Source organism: Stenella coeruleoalba (genome assembly GCF_951394435.1).
Source record: "Stenella coeruleoalba genome assembly, chromosome: 10".
Classification (NCBI taxonomy): domain Eukaryota; kingdom Metazoa; phylum Chordata; class Mammalia; order Artiodactyla; family Delphinidae; genus Stenella; species Stenella coeruleoalba.
The window spans coordinates 45,720,115-45,740,107 of record NC_137156.1 but is presented as its reverse complement, the minus strand read 5'-3'; the positions used below and the strand labels follow the sequence as shown (position 1 = coordinate 45,740,107).

Below are 19,993 nucleotides of genomic sequence, written 5' to 3'. Positions count from 1 at the left end.
CATAGTTAATTTAGATCACCAGTAAATGAAAATTGCAAGCAAAACTCCATTTTCCTAAGAAAGGTCAAAATTTTTTTACTCCTTATTTCCTTCCTAGGCTATGACTTTTTCTATTATTTAAAAAATTGGAGACAGTAAGTAGAGTCTGTGGTAAAGAAGAAATGCTGGTCTGAAAATTGAAAGAATCCTTCCCTGCTGGTTTAGCTGGAGAAGGTTTTTAAAAATAATGTGGCTATCATAACAAGCACCTATCGTCCTGACAGGGCAAAGTTATGAGCTGCCGTTTGAGTGATAGACACTCCCCTGCAAGCTGTCTAGGGTGTGGATTCCAGACCATGGTGACATACATACTGTGATTACGTGCACCTTAATCTAGCCCAAAGCACCAAGGAATGAAATCAAGAGGGGGGTAAAGTAAGCATGTTTAAAGATACATCTCGTAAGAGTAATCATTTTAGCACAGCATATTTGTAAAACATCCTTTCACATCAGAACAGCTAGTTGAGACTTTTAAAAGACCATGACATACATTTGACCGACCGCTTTCCAATGACATTATTTCACACTTCCTGGCACGAACAGGTTGATAGTGTTTGATGGATAACCAGATAAGCAAAGGACAAGTCTGAGCAACAGCCATCCTTTATATCTGACATCTTCACACTTTACTACATATCTTAGGAAAGGGGAAAGGGAACAAAAACCTGCAGGCAATGTTAGTTCCAAAATATCTCACTACATGACTTCCCTGGTGGTGAAGTGGTTAAGAATCCACCTGCCAACGCAGGGGACACGGGTTCGAGCCCTGGTTCGGGAAGATCCCACATGCCGCGAAGCAACTAAGCCCGTGTGCCACAACTACTGAGCCTGCGCTGTAGAGCCCACGTGCCACAACTACTGAAGCCCGCATGTCTAAAGCCCATGCTCCGCAACAAGAGAAGCCACTGCAATGAGAAGCCCGCACACCGCAACAAAGAGTAGCCCCTGCTCGCCACAACTAGAGAAAGCCCGCACGCAGCAACAAAGACCCAATGCAGCCAAAAAAAAAAAAAAAAAATTCACTACACACAGAAAGGCCCAAATCAAAATCAGTATTACCTTGAAGCAGTCAATGCTTAAGTAAAAACTCATTTTGTTGCAATTAAAGAGTCGACAACAGTTATACAATTGGGGTGAGAGAGAGATTTGCATCTTACATTTCTTAAAGTTTACTTTCTCCAATAAAATGTTCCGAATGAACAGCCACAAGATCCCCTAGACAAAGCACAGTTCACCAAATGCAAAGCTTGTTTTTTTTCTGTTCTGCTATTTGTGCCTTGCTTACATTTCCCCCTCAGTTTGTTCATTTTAATCGAATGTTCATGAATGCCAGCATAAACTATAATCAGTCCTACTAAGATGCTTCAATAGTGTTGGCATGTGTACTACCACACAGCTGACAAATTTAAAAGTCAATGACTGAAAAACACATATATTTGTCTTAAATCTCCATTGAGTTTAACTTTTTTTAAGTGATATTAACATTATGTAAAAGTCCTCAGCAGACTTTTTTCATTAAAGATACATCATCATAAAATTATAGGCAATGAAAGACTTAAGGCAACTGGACATCTGCAACAGTAGACTATGAATTTTCACCAACTTTCTAGCTAGAAGTCAACGATAGAGCTGTTGGCCCCTATGCCAGGAGAGAACCAAGATGCTTGTCACTAATACAGCAGGGGCAAATCTAGAAGGAAAGGTCAGAGTTCAGTTTTGCCCATGTTAAGTTTGAACTGGCTGTTAGACATCCAGGTAGAACTACCTGGACACAGGAAATAAAGCTGCAGAACTGGGCTTCCCTGGTGGCGCAGTGGTTGAGAGTCCTCCTGCTGATGCAGGGGACACGGGTTCGTGCCCCGGTCCAGGAAGATCCGCGGCTGGGCCCATGAGCCATGGCCGCTGAGCCTGCGCATCCGGAGCCTGTGCTCCACAACGGGAGAGGCCACAACAGTGAGAGGCCCACGTACCGCAAAAAGAAAAAAAAAAAAGAAAAGAGAAAATAAAAAGCTGCAGAACCAGTCAGCCATTCTCAGAACATTCTGTAGATTGTGTTTTAACAAAATTTCTACCCTGAAAACTACAGCAATCAATGTCTTGCAATTTTAGTGCTCCTTTTTATTATCAGCTACAATTATAGATACAAGTGTCACTTGCTACAGGACCACCAAGGTCTAAGATCCCTTAATACAACTGAAGCCTTGCAAGAAGCTCTGAAGTCACCCAACAATTCTCAGAATATTGAGCCATCATTTTTGTAGGGATGCACTGACAGGATGGTAGCTACCAGCCACATGTGGTATTAAGTCCTTGAAATGTGGCCAGTCCAAATTGGGATGCGCTGTAAAACATGTACCAGGGCTTCCCTGGTGGCGCAGTGGTTGAGAGTCTGCCTGCCGATGCAGGGGACACTGGTTCGTGCCCCGGTCCTGGAAGATCCCACATGCCGCGGAGCAGCTGGGCCCGTGAGCCATGGCCGCTGGGCCTGCGTGTCCGGAGCCTGTGCTCCACGGCGGGAGAGGCCACAACAGTGAGAGGCCCGCGTACCGCCAAAAAAAAAAAAAAAAAAAAAAATGTACCAAATTTTTAAAAACTAGAAGAATGTAAAATAGCTCACTAAAAATTCTGTATATTGATAACATGTTGAAATACTGGTTCAATAAAAGACAGTAAAATTAATCTCATTCTTTTAAAACCTTTTTAGTGTGGATTCCAGAAATTTTTAAATTACATACGTGGATCACATTTTATTTCTACTGGACAGGGGATTTCTGAACCAAAGGTGAATATGACTTCTTTCTGGTACCAGCACAAGCAGTAATAACATGCTATTTAAATAATTTAAATCTTGGAGCATGAAGAAGAGTAACTGAAAATCACTAGTGTCACATGCAATCATTAGAAACAGAAAATCATCCATCTTACATGTGGTCGCAAAAACACATTTTGTGCATGCCCCAATAGGAGATAAATCAGAACTATAACCCCCACACACACAAAAAAAAGGTAAGGAGAAATGTATCTCTTTAATGAAAACAACAGCAACTTCTCCCAAATATTTATACAAAATCATAAAATTACATATTGAAAATATTTTTTCAAGCAGGAAGGTTATAGAGAAAATATGTCCCTTATTACACTGAGAAATACTTTATCAGATACAGTATGAATTAATGAATTTATTTTCCAAGTTTTAAATTATATATTATAGAGATGATTTCCCTCACTTCACATATGCAGAATAACCGAGAACCTCAGGGCTTAAAAGATAACTTACTCTAATTCATCTTAATTTGTGGATAATCTATTCTTTCGCTCCAAAAGTTTTTAGGTTTCTTTGGCTACGATATTCTTAAATTTCACTAATCTACCAAGATGTGGGTTTTTCTTATCTTTCCTCCTTGGTATTCTATTAGTCCTTTCAATCTGAAGTCTTTGTTCTTTCTTAATTCTGAATAATTTACCATCATTAGTTCTTCAAATATTCTTCTCTCTGCCAGTTTCTTTTCTCCCCTCTGGAATTCTATTCTTTGAATGTTGGCACCACTATGTCTCGCCTCCATATTTCTTAGCTTACTTGCTATTTTCTATCCCTGCTTTTCCTCTGCCTTCAGAATTCCTTCAAGTTCAATAATTCATTTTTCACTTGTATCCATCTTGTTTATCTGATTTATTAAGTTCTGTAACTCCAACTACTGTATCTGTCATATCTAGTATTTCCACTTCGTTCTTTTTATGACTTCTTGCTCCTTCTTAATACTAAGTATCCTCCTTTTATCACTGAATATATGTATTACGTTTATTTTACGTTATTAATCCATCTGTTCTAATGATTCTACTTCATGAAGCATACACCATTCAGTTTATCTTTTTATGTTTTCAATAGTAGTTGTATCTTCATGTGTCTAATTATTTTGGGCTATGAGGTCATATTCACCAAAGGATATGAGCTAATAGATCTGGAAACCTGTGAAAAATGGCCCAAACTCAAGTCCTATCCCTCCCTGTGAATTTGAGAAGGAAGGGGGAGGAGGGATTAGCCACAGGCACCAAATAACCACTCTTGACCACTTCTGTTTACTGGAAAGGATTATTTAGCTACTGAACTCTAAAAGCAGCAGCACCGGGAGGAGGCAATTTCCATGCAATCCTCAAGCCCCAGGAGGAACAAGGGCCCTGGGGTTGCTGGTTGGCTGGGACCTGTTTTTTCTCAGCTCCTCACCCCAGCAGGGCCCCTGTGCGGCCCTGACAGCACCCTACCCACATCAATTTCTGGAGCAGACGGGCAGGCAGTCACTGTTTCAAGCCACTGGAAAAAGTCAGGTCAAAAACAAAACTTGAAAGGAAAAACCGTAAAACAATGCATCTTCTCCTGAGTCCTCAGGCCACCCTATATCCAAGGCTAAACCACCTATACACGCACACCAACCCATAGCAGCCTCCCCACCCCTGGAGTTTTCATGGCTATTTTAATTATTTCCTGAGATCCAGGCTTTCCTCTTACGTCTGCAGTGTCTCCATGGTTAGTTTTGGGAAACAGAGCCAACAGCCCACGTTCCCTCTCCGTCCTGACAGAGTATCAAGTAACTGAGCAAAGCAATGAACTCCCTGTGCTACAGTTTAGGAAACTGGTAAAATACTAGAAAACAGGATTATCTGTAAGGATAACTGATGACACAGTATAAATCTAAGGCTTTTAAAGCAGGACACACGCTCAGTTAAAAATACAAACAAACCTCTAATCCAGTTGTCAGACTAATGCCAACAACACATCTCCACCCCTGAGATATTTCTGGCACAACATAAGCATCGCTGGGAAGCTGTCACCCCTTGAGCAGCCACGTAAGAGTTAAGTCTCGGGCTGGAACATCTCCTTAGGAGAGGATGAGCTGTCACAGCCCGCGATGCTCACCGCTCTCCTGGGAATCTCTCTCCCTGCTCTGGGTCTGAGGTGTACTTTTTCATTCTGCTCAAGCCTGTGTGTCAGGTGACACCTGGCCAAGCCCACTGCCGATGCAGCGGGCAGGAGGGGACAGGTCCTTTGCCCGCAGCACAGAGGGGAACAAACAAACCACCTTCCTGCAACCCCGCTGGCCTGGGGGGGCCCTGTGCACTGCTGAAGCCGTCCCTGCCCTGCATCCTCTCCACGTGGGTAAGTGCTGTTTCATGCCAGCTGTGAGAGTAGTGCCTTTTTGGTGACGCTGACACCTGCAGGCCACAGTGGGCTGACCTCCTGGGTGATGCCTGTGCTCCCCTCTACCAGGCAGGACTCCTCATCTGAGGTGGTAACATGTGTCACTTGCTCCAAGTACAAACATACTCTCAGAATCACAGATTTTTCAGTAAAATTACAGGTGACTTGAACCTATATTCTACTTTTTAGCTAACCACAGTTTCTGCTTTAAAAGGCACAGCCTTGAAACCCTATTGTATAAACCCCGGAGCTGACCCACAACCACTGTCCTCATTCACATTACACTGAAGATGATGGGGGGGGTGTGGGGAGGGGAGGTGGGTGGGGAGGGGGGAAGGGGAGAGACAGGAAATGCCACCGAGGCAATTAGTCCCAGGAACACTGAGCCACCAGGATTCCAAACACCACCAGTAGCAACACCACACCATCACTGGCCTCTGTCTTAGTGGATCCTCCTTTCCAACCTCAGGGTTACACACTAGGACTTTAATGTGTGTGGGGCTGAAAGGGGAAATCAGGCAGGAGGAACACAGTAGTGAACAGTGTGCACCTGAGCTTCAAGTCACACATGCCTGGATTCAAATCCTAGCCCTCACTAGCTTACGACTTTGAAGTGATTATTTAATTCCTTAGGGCCTCAACTTCCTCATCTGTAAAATGAGGGGACTAGTTCCTATTTCACATGGCTACTGTAAGAACTAAAAATAATAAATGAAAGAAACTTATAGATATATAATATAGTATGTTATATATAATAAATGCCTTCAATTATTTATTCAGCAAATATGCACTGTGCAAAACAACAGGCTCCATGCTAAGAGCTAGTACTAGTTGTTACTACTATTAACCACTACTAAAACTACCACCATCACCATTATTATTACTTCTATTATTTCAAATAAATTGACAAGCTTCACTCAGAGTTAATATGCTTACTCTTGAGGCAATTACCCTAAGAGTACATTTACTGGTTTCTCAAATTATTTCAATTCCCAATGGATCCAATCTACTCCTTTAAAATATATATATATATATTTATTACTATATGGTTTTTAGTAAAATGCCACCTCCACAAAGTATCAGCTTCTCATTATTTCTGAACACAGTGCTTATAGTACCATAAAAATAATTACTTTAGGTTCCAAATTTCATTGATCAAATAAACTCAGCCCCAAACATGATACACATTTCTACATTTCTTCTACAATATTATCCCCAAACTAGACAATTCCTTAAAAAGAAATACATATACATTCATTAATAAAAATACACATGGACACCTTGAAACACGTTAGATTATGTCTCTCTTACACTAGTTTCCACCTTCTTGTCCATCTTTACTATGTGAACATTTCATAGAAGAGGGCAGACTTGAAGACACTGATTCAAAACCAAGTTGCACGTTTGTTCCAATTAAAATTTACTATTAAGCTGATTAGAAGACATTTTTGTTGTAACTTTCTAGCAGAATTGTCAGAACTTCACTAGTGATCTTTTACCTTGCTTTTCTGATGCAACAATGACTAAAAATTCAATGGCTAAATAAATGTCACAAAAATAAATATTAAGTGCTTCTGCCACTCAATAAACAAGTTTTTCTGAAATGCTTTATTTGGGGAATATGAATAAAATCCTTATGCTTCTAACTAGAAGAAATTAAATGTATCCTCTATGTGGGGGGAAGAAGAGATTATGGCTCCAGCAACTTTTATATAAATAATCAACCACAGAAATATCTGTTGAGTATCTACTCAATTTTGATCCATTTTCCCCTGACATGCACCTCACCAGACCAAGCTGTTTCACTCAGTGAAATAATGCTGGTGTTCTAGTGTTTTCCAAGATCTCATTTCTGATGTGCAGGTTTGTTGCACAGGTTTGTCACTCAGTGTGAAATATGACTGGTTGGGTTATAAAGACAATACAACTGCTGGGGAAGTTGGCCATGTCACATTCACTGGACACATCAGGAACGTGTCCACGGCGCCCAGTGTCCTCTGGAAGCCAAATCTCACGTCTCTGCTCGGGCTGGGTCTCTTAATTATCATCTCTCCCTAAGGATGAGTATAAGAACAGGAGGCTCCAGGTGTCTGCTCTCCTGCTTCCTGCCCCCAGTCTCATGCACCTCCACCCTATACTCACTCCCCTTTGTCGTACCAGCGATAGGCATAACGTGCTCTGCTTTTCCCTTGAATAAATCTTGTAAGTGACTCCTCCCTGCCTTCAAGACCACCCTTAGCGTGGTCTGCCTCTTCCTGCCTCTCGTTTAGCAGCATCCCTCACCCACTCCTCCTCCCTGAGGCTTTGCGCTCCAGCCACTCTGAACCCCCATCCTCAGCACTGGTCCAGGAGGCTCCAGGAGCTCCACGCCTCTGTTCTGTGGATTCCATTCGTCCCTCTACACACTCCACCCCCCTCCATTCCTTACAAGCCTCCCAGGAAACATCTCCTATCTGTCCCAGCCATAACCTGACAGTTGATGACTCCCTCCTGTGCTTCGCACACGTGTATGTTTGCTTGTCACTCTCCCTCTCCTGGACTCCAAGCTCCTTGAGGGCTGCTCATCTCTGCCCCCATAAATGCAGCATAGAGTTTACACTCAATAAATGACTCTGTCAAATGAATGAACTAGCCTCGGCATGTAAGGGAACTGTCCGGCACACAGTAAGCACTCATTAAATACCTACCAAATAAACTAAATAAACAAATAAATGGATAATTCTCTAGCGATCGGTAATGTGTGGACCACTACAGACGTTCCTATTTCCTATGACCTAAGAGTTCTCAAAATACTGATTAAACATTTTCCTATCTTCTATTCTGCCTTGGAGACCTAAAACTCAAAGAACAAGAAAATACAGCACTATACTTACCAGCCCTTTCCATCGACCATCCTCAGATCTACATTAATGGTTACAAACATCAAACGCTGAACTAATTTACAGGACCTGTCTCTGTCCACCTACATTAGGCAGAACTCTCAAAGGCAAGGAACAGACACCAAAGTCTAACCACCTGAGGAGGAAAACAGCAACTGTTAAAAGGAGTCCAGGCTGGAGCAGCTCAGAGAATCTCAGGAAGAGCTACAGCAAACAGGGCAGTAGCAGGCCTCACAGAACAGAGCCCAGGCTCTGCCTATCAGCTCAGTTTGGGGAAAGATATCCTAGACTAACCACCGTGGCCAGAAGGATGTGAAGCTATGATTTCCCAGCTTATGTGACAGGGTCGCAGAACCTGGGCCTCCTTCTACTAATCACCCCACACAGCTAAACCACTAGTCAAATATCCCCAAAACACCAGCTCCACAGTAAATGTCTTTACAACTTCATTGGCAAGGATCCATCCACTCATCAATAATGGGTCACTGTTCTAGGTGCTAAGGACAGAACCATGAATAAGGCAAAGTCCCTGCCCCCTGGTGGTGGAGACAGTAAACAAACACAAAGTTTAAGGTCAGGACAGTAAGTGCAGTAATGACAATGGCCAGGGGAGGGGTGATGAGGAAGGCTTGGAAGGTCCAGGCTACTGCAGGCAGGAAAATTTCTCTTAGAACATGACACCCGAGGAGAGAGACCCGAATACAGTGAGGGCCCAAACCACCTAAACATCTGGGGAAAAACATTACAGGGTGAGGGAAGAACAAATGCCTGAAGTCCAAGTGTAAACACAGAAAGCTGGAAAGGAGCGGTCCCAGGGGAAGGAAGAACAAGAACGGCCCTGAAACAAGGACAGGATGGAACGGCTAGTGAGCCATCAGGAAACGGGATTTCAAAAAATGACACTGAGCAGACAGACAGGAACCACACTGTGCTTTTAGATCATGGTTAGGAATCGGGATTCTTTATCCTGAGGGTGATAAGAAGCCATGTGTCTTCTCATCCCAAACAAACTACTTTTACTTGAGACGTGTATCTACGCCTTCTTACTCTAGAACAACAAGAACAGCACAGCAACTACAACAGCTAATGACAGCATAATCCCTACAACAATCCCTGCCTCTATTATTTACTTTCTGAACATCTGTGTAAATACTATAATGTATCAGGTTTCTGAATCTGTTATAAAAAGATTTTGTACAATCATCCCAGTGAAAAACATGATTTTAATTTTCCATGTTCTAAAGCTTTTAAATCTATTTAAACTCAAACAAGGTCAAAATATTGTTTGTGAATAAGCAGAATGAAGTAAATAAATTTTTAACTATTAATAGCAACCAACAATCATAGGATAGAGTATTTGAAATACCATGAGGTACTGTTAAATCAGTAAATAAAATGATACAAAGCCTAATAATATTTTAATGACATCAGAACTACTTAATATCTTAGTCACTTAAGTGTCAAACTCAGGCCACTTCATTTATTTACTTTTTTTTTTTTTTTACTACTTCTACATCACAATTAAATTGTCTTCTTGTGCCTCTGTTCAGTACTAGCTCACACTGCATTGTAAGTTATGTAACGTTTCAAAGAAAATAAATATTTCATTTTACAACAAAGGTACTTCTGCTGGATGAAACACCAAGCCTCAGTGATGGATGATGCTGTACCGCCAACAACCAGTGCCTCCCCAATCAAAAGCCCTACATGCAACACAGCAAACAGAATCGCCTTCACTGTTCCCATTCTCTTATCCCATTCTGTTCCTTCTTTTGCTTTCCAGGCCCACAGAACGTCATAATCTACACTGAATTCAGTCAATATTAACACTGCCTTTTGCTAGCAATCCTTTCCTCCACCAGGATTTTCACTAGGAAATCCTAGCTTCTGGTTTATCTGACAGTCATAAACTTTGATTTAGGTGGGGGTTTTTTAAGCTATGTATCATATGTGATTAGCGTGTTTTCATGTTCACCGTAATATTTTTGTTAAATATAATTTCTAAGATATACAGGTAGACATCTGTGTGTCCCTTTTAAAACCAGCCCACTGATAGAATTATAAGATATATTGTTTATGTTGCAGGCATTTCTTTTTGCTGCTGCTGCTGTTTAAACATTTAATGAAAGACTGTATTGTGTTCATATCCCGAGGCTTTAATCAAAACCACAGTTTACAAAATGAATAATCTGGAATCATCCAAAATGTCTTACAAAAAAACAATCTACTTTCCTAAGAGGATCAAGGTGGCCATCTGACTTGGCCCCAATCTCCCTGCTCAAAAAATCTCTGTATGTGGCACATCCTTCTCGTCCTTTCCTCCTGGGTCCACGAAAGACGGACCCAGGCAGAGACAATGCCTCCTCCTGTCTCTTGACGCTGTCCCTAGGGCGGTGCCCTCTCATCTTGCTTCTTCCTCTCCAGCACCCTTGCTCTGCAGCTTTGAGATGACTTGTTCTCACCTGCATCTTAAATCATTCAAGGTCCTACTGGTTCCTCTTTTCTCTTCATATAAGCATGCTTATTTCTCCTGTGTTTAAAAAAAAAAAAATCCCCAAACTTACTGCTGACATTTACACCTCAATCCCTCGGCTCAGGCACCTTCACATCCCAGTGGACTGCACTGCCTCCCATACCTTTCTTCTAGCCGCATCTTCCTCCATCTTCCATGGGACAGGAACCTGCTAGCCACCAACATCTATTAAATTGGTCCCTCCTAGGCTTCCTTCTAAAGCTGGCTCATGTATTTCTTTGGTTTACTACTGCCCATGTCCAAGCAAAAGGTGAAGTATCATCTCTCTGTATTTAATCTTCAAATAGTTCTAGCCCTAAACTTTCAAAGCTACAGACTCAGAGTTATAACTTCCTTCTAGACACTTCCACTCGAATATGCCGGGTACACTCAAAACGATATTGAAACCAAATTCGTCATTGTCCCAAAACTAAAAACAAAATTCTGAATTCACTTTTGTCAACAGTACCCCAACCATTCATCACCAAACACCAATACTTAAGTTTTCATTACACTTTCTCTCTCCATGTTCTTTACTGTACACATCCACACAGACATTCCCACCATCCCCCTCTGCTCTTAAACACACGTCATGCATCTATGACTCCAACTCTCAGTCCACAAGGTTCTCTCCACCTGGATCACCTGCCTAACTCAATCCTTCCACCTCATCTCCAGCTAAGGAAATCCTACTCACCCCTTAAGGCGCATTTCAGATGGTCTCTTCTTCCATCACACCTTTCCTGCCTCCTTCAACAGGGTATCACCTCTCCTGCTGCTGAATGCCGTAACTACTCCTTCTAGAATGGAAATGCCATGCTCAGGCTGATAGTGTAGTTATTTGTTTTCGCTTCTTGTCACACTACATGGTCTCCATATTCATGGCTACATTACTCATCTTTTCATCTTGCCTGGACTCTAGCTGGTGACCTTGCAGATGGTACACAATACATGTTGGCTAGATTTTCAACAGGTAAAGTATTTCGCAAATCTTAAACACACACACACACCACACACACTTAAATATGCTGTCAAGTCTTTATCTACAATCCCCTTAGCCATCTAAGCACCATTATGAGGACTGTGGTACACTCGAATGTTCTTTAAATGCCACATGTATATAGGACATTATATCCAGCTGTGAGAGAGGAAAAAAAAAGCTTTCGCCCCCTGCAAGACAGTAGTAACAGCATTTTAGATTATGCTTAAAAGTCTAGAAATCTCCAAGAAACAGCTGCAAATTATTTCCTGCTCAGACAGAAAAAAATTAGTTCTCTTTCTACTCAAGTTAAGACCTGAGATACAAGATGAATCATGAAAAGGGTATGAATAAAAGCAGTCAACATGTAACTTTTCCAATTCCTATTCTTCTTGAAAGAATTATTTTAAGTTTTGATTTTTTTTGAGCAGTTCACAAACACATTAACCAAGTAACTATGGTCAATCAAGCAATTTCCAATATGTTATTATACATATGTATATATGTGTATACATGTACACACACATGTATTTGAAAGACAACCACTTAATGCTCAGAATTATCAACACTCAAATAAATCAGATGATCTATTCTTTTCCATTCCTTCCAGTTTTACTGAGACATAGTTGACATGCAGCACTGTATAAGTTTAGGGTGTTCAGCATAATGATCTGTCTTATGTACATCATGAAATGATGACCACAATAAGTTTAGTGAACATCCATCATTTCATACAGATACAAAATAAAAGAAAACACACGTTTTTCTTGTAATGAGATCCCTTAGGATTTACTCTCTTAACTTTCATGTATAACATATAGCACTGCTAATCATATTCATCATGTGCTACATTACATCCCTAGTACTTATTCATCTTATAACTGTAAGTTCATACCTTTGACCACTTTCACGTAATGCCCCCTTCTCCCCACCCACTGCATCTGGTAACCACAAATCTGATCTTTTTTTCTATGAGTTTGTTTCTTTGTTTATTTGAAGTGTAATTGGCCTACAACAGTATGTTAGTTCCTGCTACACAATATAGTAACAGGTATTTATATACATGATAAAAAGGATGCTCTATTCTTAATGCATACACTTTCTTCCCATTTTCAGACCAGCTACTAAAACTTATACGGAATGATGATAATAAATGTTTAACTAGAATACAGTTTAATCGAGTCTCTTCACTCTCCAGGAGAGTCAGTAAGACAGCCACAAAACAGGGACAACCACGTCAGAGCCAAAGGGACACAGGCTTGGAAATGCTGAGAAGCCTACCCAAGGGAACAGTTAGACTGGCATTGCCAAGCTTCACACTCAGGTCTCTGTGACTCCAGAGTAGATACAAATTCCAACCCCCCACCCCACTAAAGTTCACTTTCAAATTTACAGGTAAGAAAAGATACATTCTTATAAAGGGAAAATTAAATAATATTAGTAGGGTCAGGTTAATCTCTATGTGTTTTTGTGTGTATCAAGAAATATACAGGTGATATACCCCTTATTTTTTCAACTTGTTACAACAGACGTACAGTATTTCATAATTTAAGAAGAATCTAACAGAAAATAACAAGACAAAGCAGTATGACAGTGGTGGGGAAAACAGATAATGGGATTATCAAGTTTACATGACCTCTGGAAAGTTGCTTAGCTTCTCTGAGCCTCAGCTCTTAATCTGTAAATCGAGAAATCCCTACACCTCACAGGACTGTGGGTGTTAAACATATGCATATTATCTGGCTTATAGTAAACAACCACAGCCATTACTGTTATTCTATTGTTGATTATTATTTATATTTCAGAGCAGTGCATGATTCTGAATTATCACTGATGCACTGAATATCTACTATGGCTATGGGCAAGGAATATGATGCTATCTAAAACGTAAACAGCTTATAGCTTAAGTGGGGTGTATGATACTTACTTTAAAAATACTGCTTATAGGGCTTCCCTGGTGGCGCAGTGGTTGAGAGTCCGCCTGCTGATGCAGGGGACATGGGTTCGTGCCCCAGTCAGGGAAGATCCCATATGCCGCAGAGCGGCTGGGCCCGTGAGCCATGGCCGCTGAGCCTGCGCCTCCAGAGCCTATGCTCCGCAACGGGAGAGGCCACAACAGTGAGAGGTCCGCGTACCGCAAAAAAAAAAAGAAAGAAAAAAAATACTGCTTATAATCACATATACACACTACTTGTTTGTTTTTTTTTAAGAAGATGCTGGGGGGTAGGAGTTTATTAATTAATTTATTTATTTTTGCTGTGTTGGGTCTTCGTTTCTGTGCGAGGGCTTTCTCTAGTTGTGGCAAGTGGGGGCCACTCTTCATCACGGTGTGCGGGCCTCTCACTATCGCAGCCTCTCTTGTTGCGCAGCACAGGCTCCAGACGCACAGGCTCAGTAGTTGTGGCTCATGGGCCTAGCTGCTCTGTGGCATGTGGGATCCTCCCAGACCAGGGCTCGAACCCATGTTCCCTGCATTAGCAGGCAGATTCTCAACCACTGCGCCACCAGGGAAGCCCCACACTACTTGTTTTATGCTGACTTCTTCCACAGAAGTTATTACTTGGCTGTAAACAAACAAATCCCCTATCACCACTCACTTGCACTACTATAGCTTCCTATCATTCTACACTTAAAAACCCACAGTCATTTACAGTTTAACTAAATATCTATGACTACTATTGTTGCTGTTAGGAGACATGTGAATGTGAAAAATTACATGTGAATGTAGTATAAAATAACTCATTTAAAAATTTTAAAACAAATGCTATACAAATGGAAGGTATTTTAATTTCCTTTGAAGAGTGGAAGAGAAACTACTTTCTATGGATTTCAAGTTTGAAGGAACATTTTTGATTTCTGATGCTGTTAATTCTGAAGATATCTTTATACTACTTTTAAACGAATATATAGGCTTCAAATTATAACCACACAGTACTATTCGTACTTCAAAAACTAGGAATTAAATTTCGCAAAATTCTTAAAATCCAACTCCTTTACAAAATTAGTAACTAAGATCTCTTCCCAGTTTCTTATAGTTTATTATAAAGTTTTAAATCACATAATCATATTATTTAAACTACATGATATTTAAATCAATGGATGAAGATATCCTACACAATTGTTAGCAAAGAGCAAGAGAAGTACATAGCTGAGCATTCAACTTTCACAGCTAATGACACCGCATTACAAATATAATGACAGTGATGTTGTGAATATTTTATATGGTATAATATTATATAACATTAACCAACAGTAAAGGATGACATGCTAGCTAGAACATCTAACTGAAGCAGATGAATGCATTTCAAAGCATCCTAAAGAGACTTTCTCTTGTGGATTGTAGTTCACTCAAGCACTGCAACTGGTATTTATGCAACAGTTATCAGAATATGCAGAAGCTACGAGGTCTCCCATCCATTAAATGTGCCTTTAACTTGAATTCCAGCTGAATTAAATAGGACGTTATCACTGTGCAATTTTGGTGACCGAATGTACCATTTGTGAACATTTCCATATAACTTGATACTCTAAGTTTTTAGATCCATTATGACCTATGACCTTCAAGATTCTAATATTTTAGTATTTATTAGTCTTAAACTGAAAAAATTCCAAAACAACTCAGATTCATATTTTACTATTTAAATTCATGCAGGGGAGGGGATGAACTTGCTGAATAAAGCACCCAAAGCCACTGCAAGGAGAGTAAGGCCGAGGGGCCAGAACTGGCAGTCACAACCCACACACAGAAACAATACTTTCCTTCCCCTGAACTTGAGTTACAGCACAGGTCACACATGACACCATGTCTTCTATGTGTTTCCACGTATGTGTGATAAAAATCTAGACCAGGACTTCCCTGGTGGCCCAGTGGTTAAGAATCCGCCTGCCAATGCAGGGGACATAGGTTTGAGCCCTGGTCTAGGAAGATCCTACATGCCACGGAGCAACTAAGCCCGTGCGCCACAACTACTGAGCCTGCACTCTAGAGCCTGCATGCCACAACTACTGAAGCCCGTGTGCCTAGAGCCCGTGCCCCGCAACATGAAAAGCCACTGCAGTGAGAAGCCCGCGCGCCACGAGAAGAGTAGCCCCTGCTCACCACAACTAGAGAAAGCCCACACACAGCAATGAAGACCCAACGCAGCCAAAAATAAATTAAAAAAAAAACATCTAGCCCAGTTCTGTGCACTCAGTAGGAAATGCTGGAGAGACTGAGGTAGGAGATAGATGGGCCCCTGGACTAGACATCTGGTGTTTGTCAAGTGGAGTAAACGTGAAGCTTTGTTCTCACCCAGACACTCCAAGGACAAAGCTAGTGGCAGAAGCTGAGCTCTGCTGAAGGAAAGAGATAAGGTGCCCACTCCTGAGGTCAAGGAAAACTTCCATGTCTGCACATGTGTAGAAAGGCTCCTTGGAGGTCAAAAAGGGAGGGGGTGCCACCCCATAATAAGCGTGGACATGCACCCACAGGCCTCTGAGGTGGGATCCATCTTAGCAAAAAGTTGTGCATGCCATGCTGGGGAGACCAGTCAGGGACCAGTCAGGTGTGAAAAAAGAAATGAGATAATTGGTCAAAGACCCAGCAGGACTGTCCTATATAAGTGATTTAAATCACCTCTTTACTGTGCTCCTCCTCATTAGAGAGGACGCCCACACCTTGTCTCTCTGGGTGTGTATCTCTGCCTTGCTTCTGTCTTAAATAAACAAACTGCTTCTCTGTGTGCTCTCCCCGTTGTGCTGTGTCTTTAATAATAAACTTTGTACCTGTTTTTACAGTTTCTGCCTCCTTGAAACATTCTTGCTTTCAAACGGGGGAAAGAGCTAGGGCCACTTTGCTTCTAGTCTCTAGCCCCTGGTGGCCTAGCAGTTAGGATTCCTGATTTTCATCCAGGCTACCCAGGTCCAATTCCTGGGCAGGGAACTAAGATCTCTCTTCAGGACCGCTCACTGCTGTCTCTCTGAGATCAAGAAGACTGGCTCCATTTCACCCCGGCGAGCATGCAGATGGGCCTGTCCTCATGGGTATGACTGCAGACTCGGCCCTGGCTGCAGCTGTCAGGACAAGGCTTGGAGTCAGGGGATGAGACACAGAAGCCAGAACACCTTCCCCAGGCTGTTATGTCCCCACACTAACTCAGTGACCGCTACAGATGCACACTGCAATGTCACTAGGCAACGAGAGGGGACCAAGTGCGGATGGTACTGCTGCAGGGATGAACCTGAAAACACTACGCTGTGTGAGAGAAGCCCGTCACAAAATACCACGTGCAGTACGATTGCATTTACACCAAGCTCCCAGAGTAGGCACACCTAGAAGCAGGGAGACAGGTGGACTGAGCAATGGAAATGTTCTGAGACTGATTGAGGTGATGGCGCACAGCTTTATGAATCTATTAAAAACCAATGAATTGTACACTTTATATGGGTGAATTTTGTTGTATGTGAATTATATCTCAATAAGAGTGTTAGCAAAAAACGAAAACAAAAACAAAAACCAGAATACAGTAACCAAAACGCACTGAGGCCTGTAAGGGGACCGTCGTAACCGCTCCCTGCAGCCTTTCTGGAGCCCCTTCCCTCTGCCAAGCCCCGAGAGAGCCTGCAACCCCAGTGCCTTGTCCATCAGATGTGAAGAAAGGACGCCCAGGGCAGGAGGCTGCCTGGCGCTCGCGAGGAAAGAAAACAAGAGAGGAGGAGGCCAAACTGTCCGAGAGCTCCTAGGAGGGAAGGAGTGCCGGCAGCGAGCCTCACAGCCATGGGGTGAGAAGCCACAGGCCTGGCTCTTCCCCACCGTCCACTCTCCTCCCGCCCATAAACCTGGGACAGGAACAGCGTGTCCTCCTCCCGATGTTAGTGTGCACATGGGGCACCATGTGCAGGCCTGCCTAACGCTGCGGCTGCCACTACCATGGTTACTAATAAACATCCTCCCCTCAGAACTGCTTACAGGAGGATTTTAGACCACCCGCCACAGCGAGATTACTTCCAAATACATCCAAATAAAAGACAGCAAAGCAGCATTAGTAGTTGACAAACACTAACCCTATTTTCAAATTCAAGATCAATCTGTATTTACTACACCTCCCCTCCTTATAAACAGAGTGGATAATACTTATAAATTCCTCAGGTGTGTGAAATCTAAAAAAAAATGAAGTTTAATGAGTAATTTGCAAAAAAGATGTAATAAAAAGCACTATAAATCCATATTTTAAAAACTTTTCTAGGTCAAAATGTAATCTTAAATATTCACAGGGAAAAAGGTCAACAAAGCCTCACTGAGAAGCAGGTCCCTGACAGGGTTAGAAACCAGTTGAATTTAGCAAAGAAACCTTGGATTAGACAGTCTTCACATGGTAAAAAAATGGTGAAGCTAGAAAAATTAAGGGAGTCGCCAGGGAAATGCCTGTCCCTGAATAGAATTAGACCATCACAGAAGCCCAAGAGGAAAGAACGCAACCTGATTTTGTTCATTTGTTTTGCTTGATCATATTTTCTACTTCCTGAAGGAATATGGGAATATGAAGCCAAAACAAAGGAAAGAGAAAGACTAACTTTTCAAGGGAAAAGCCACCAAATAGCACTGAACAGATATGTGTTTTCATTCTTGGCTACACATTAGATTCAACAAGGAGCCAGCCCTTTGAAACCATCCAGGCCCGGTATTTAATTGCTGTGGGTGGGGTTGGAGGGTTTTTGGGTTTTGGTTGGAGGTGAACCTAAAGATCAGCTGGGGTGAGGACCACTGAGCTGTGCCTGGCATAGTACAGCACGGCACGGTGCTCGGGGGGTGGTAGACATCGATGGATAAACACATCTGATTAAGGCTCTGCAGTTTCCCATCTGCACCTCCTCATCAACAGACCAGAAGCTCCTCCAGTTACCTCAGCATCCTACAAAGGGAACGAGCTTCGGCGCTGCACATTTAAAGCCAACTGAGAAGTCCTTACTGCATCAAGTACCCCTGATGAGATTCTAAAAGACAGGACTCACTATTTAGCATAAGACCTAATGGAAGCAATTCTTCAAAAGGAGAATTTAGGTTTACTGAAGCAGAAAACCAAAAGCCTTTAATAGGAAGCTGTAATTAATGGGTATTATTATAAATCACAGCAGTACCTCTGTGATTTCAGGTTTGTGGGCTGCACTGCCTGCAGCACACAGGAATTCAACAAAAAGTGGCCTCCTGCATATAACTGCCTTTCTTGGAGAAAACCAATTTGATCGCAAAGAGGTTGGAAAGGAATGCAGATAATTACATACTTACAATACAATTGCTTCCTCTTCTCCAAACCAAACTTTTAAAAGTTATGATTTTATTTTAAGCAAAATAATTTTTTCTTTGACTACCCCTTTTTATGTTTAATCTAATAGAATAGTAAAGCCAAATTTTCACATTTGCCTATGATATATTTAATTAGTTACCCTGAGACTTGAACATTCTAAGATTTCATACTGATTAAATTCCTCTCTTCCCCCCAGTCGAATGATGCATCACATAAAACTGCCCCAACATAAAAATTCAAATCCTTCTGAAAGGCTCCTTTTTTAGGATGTAACAAGCAGAGTAACCTGGTAGGGACCCACTAAAGGCCAGCTGGTTGACAATCTCTACTCCACACTTGACCTCCACTCAGCAGGGAAGGCCAGCCCTAGGCAAAACTTGGCCTCTTTTGAGGTCCCTCTCTGCCCTCTGGGGCAAAATTCACACTTCCAGCTCCAAGTAGACCCTCAAGGTCTCTCCCTCCATCCTATCCATCTATCTGTCCTATCCATCCATCAAAGTCACCTAACTGGTGGCTGACTCCAGAATAACTCCAGTTAAAGGCAGGCCTTGTTTACAGGCTTTAAGTTATTGGCTGGTCAACAGTGACAGCTCTACAGAAAAACTGCGCATCCCAGAACAAATGTTCCCAAATAAATACTACTAAAGGCTGCTTTATAATAACTTGCATCTTTTCAAATGTCTGGATTAAGTTTCCCTTCCTCTCTTATCTTGAATGAAATATGTAAAATTCAACTTCTCATGTATGTAATAAATATGATCATCACACAAAGAAGCTCTCTTACCGAAGTGTTACACTTAACTTGTTCTAAGGAAAAGAAGGTAATTTGATGATTCACCTGGTTCAATTTAACTTTATAACGTGGAAGGATGCACACCATTGTTTCTCCAGTCTCCTTCAGGAGCTGTGAAGCACGCACCACCACTGGCCTGCCCTGCACTGCAGGATTCCACCTTCCATGCAACTGGAAAGAACAGCCTCAGCAGGGACAACACCCATGTCAGCGAAACACTAGACAGAGAGTCAATCCCCTCCGTTCTCCCCACGCTTCTCAGCTGTATTCTCAGTTTTGCCTACTCTGTACTTCCTCCTCTCCTTTAATCATGC

The 19,993-nt window shown here is 41.9% G+C and overlaps 1 protein-coding gene across 9 annotated transcripts in view; it reads right to left on the bottom strand.

Moving 5' to 3' along the window:
* PRIM2 (DNA primase subunit 2) overlaps positions 1-19,993 on the bottom strand; it is a 278,733-nt gene that overhangs the window by 127,487 nt on the left and 131,253 nt on the right. The window contains exon 8 of one of the 9 annotated variants that reach the window (XR_013830222.1): positions 11,322-11,424. The exons of the other annotated variants lie outside the window; for them this stretch is intronic. The gene's annotated coding sequence lies outside the window, so the exon portion shown is untranslated. The remainder of the gene's footprint in view (positions 1-11,321; positions 11,425-19,993) is intronic. 9 annotated transcript variants of the gene reach the window in all.